The sequence below is a fragment of the Manacus vitellinus genome, unplaced genomic scaffold (assembly GCF_001715985.3).
Source record: "Manacus vitellinus isolate BGI_N305 unplaced genomic scaffold, ASM171598v3 scaffold_23_pilon, whole genome shotgun sequence".
Lineage (NCBI taxonomy): Eukaryota > Metazoa > Chordata > Aves > Passeriformes > Pipridae > Manacus > Manacus vitellinus.
Window position 1 is genome coordinate 4,154,368 of NW_021939718.1, and position 2,425 is coordinate 4,156,792.

The window sequence follows — 2,425 nt, forward strand, 5'->3', positions numbered from 1 at the left end:
GCCAATCCTGCTTGTGACTGAAATAAAGCTGCAATGTTTTGCTTTACTGCCATGCTGTGGAAAATACAGTACAGCATTCAAGCCAAGATTCTTTTTCCACAGCGTGGCAGTAAAGAGAAGCAGCACAACTGCAACCCACCTTGAGATGCAGAATGACTGGAGAAGGGGAACGACTAGACTACTTTTACTACTATTCAAACAACAAAGACACAATTTAAGAAGGAAACTGATCATGTCACTTACTGGAGAGAAGAGATTAGGCCTGCTAATTAAAGGCAAGGATCCCCATCTTCTTCCAAAGGATGCAGCTCTTCTTTCTTACCGTCTGTCTGTTTCTGGTTTTGGCTCTGACCAAAATGTTCATTCCACTCAAAATGAAGACTGCAGACCTATGCACAACACCATCTGGCACAAATCATTGAAAAACCAAGTACCTTTCTTTGTTTGGTGTTAATCTAAAACAGTTATTAAAACAGATTTGGCAAAAACCTTGCTCCTTCCATAACAGAACCTTAAGTACTTGGTACGTGCATCACAGGCAAGCCTGCCTTTTTGGTAGTTTCTGCAGACTCAGCCCTATGACAACTCATGGTGTTCAGCATGGCACCTACTACTCTGAGTCCTTCTATTCACCTGGTGGGATGCCAGTAGCCTTGCTCATACTGTTGTCAGGACTGGGACAGAGCTCCAGGTCTGCATATTTTAGTAAACTATTATTCTTAAACAGTCATGATTTATCATTGAGAATACTTAATTTGTACAATTTCCATTACTAAAGCTCTCCTATAGATTAAAGACATAATGATCCTAACAATTAAAATTAATTGCCAATGAGGACTGCCCTACTTCCCCGTTCCTGGGGCTTTGACTCCTGTTATCTGTCCATCTCTGTTACAAACATGAGCTGCAGGAGTGGCAGGTTCAAGTAGAAATGAAGCAAATAATTCCTGAGTGGAATGAAGCTGAAAGTGGCAAGCAGCTGAGATGACAGTCTGAACTCTTATGAAAAATAACAATGGTAACAGTAACAATTTTTGTAGTTAGTACTCCAAACAATCTCAACAAAAACTGTGGCTGGAAGATTCAGCATCATGCTGAATCACTGGCAGACTGTCAGCATACAGTCAAACACAGATAGTCTTGAACAATCACAAGAAACATTCCTCATAAAGAATAATACAAGGGGCTTTAAAAGAATAATAAAAAATAAAGAATAATAAAAGGTGGGTTTATTTATTCCTTTTGCATACAACGTTCTAGGCAATAAAATATTTTTGTATTAAACTAGCCTGTATTCTACTTTTCCCTTATTAATTATAAAAGATGATCAAGTTGAACAACTCAGAAGATTACAGTAACAAATATATTTTGACAAAAGAAAAAATAAAGTGAAAAATTCAATTAAAGAAAAATTAATAAAAACAACAAAGATTCTGTCCAATAACATCAGTGGGAGTAAAGGATAGGTAATGCCTAAAAAGATGGCTACGTATAAGAAAATAACAAACTGTTCAAAACACAGGCTTAAATTATAATCTCTATTTCCAGGCTTAAATAGATACATAGGGGTACAAAACACTGCACAGAACTGTAATATTTTTATAGAAGGAAACAACATGATTTGACAGTTTTCTTTTGGAGAAAAAGCATTACAGCACTTTGTGCCAACTATGCAGACTTTCAGAGAGTTTTTTTGTTTCATTACAGGACTGTAGAGTCTCCCATTTCTGCACATAAACAAACAATATAATACACAGAGAATTTCTGCTGAGCACAATAATTTTAGGAAGTATAACATATTTTTTCTTTCAGGTTCAGAGGTTACAATACCAATTTCAGACAGACTGGTAAACAGTGCATCATTGGTATTTCCATATTTTCCAATAAATGAGGCTTTGAAAGCCCAAGCAATGTAACAAATTCATGAACTGGCTTTACTATTCAGTCTTTGTAACGAAGTCAAACTAATAAATCTAGGCAGAAAGCAAAACAATCCCTTAAACTGCTGAGCTATTAACTGTTACATCTTATCACCTAAAAATGCTGAACCTCTCCCTTTCCTCATTGCTTCAGGGATGCTTCTTTCCAAGTGTTTTGGGTTTACTTTGCTGAGAGTTGGACAGAGGATAAAAAAACATCCACGGCTATTGGAAAGCTCCAATCTTAGTGAGAGTTTCACAAAAAAAAGGCTAGCTGCCATTTCCAGTGCAGCACACGGGTTTCAGCCATCAAATCTAAGACTACTAAAAACCAACCACAACAAAACACAATTACGAGACCGACTGCTGCTGTTGCCGACATTTTATCAGCTGACATTTTACAGTGACACCAACACTCTCCGTGCTCCCTGGCCCTGGGACGGAAGAGGGCTTGGCTTTGGAGAGAAATTTCTGGAAGGGCAGATTTGGGACAGCACCGCCTCTGC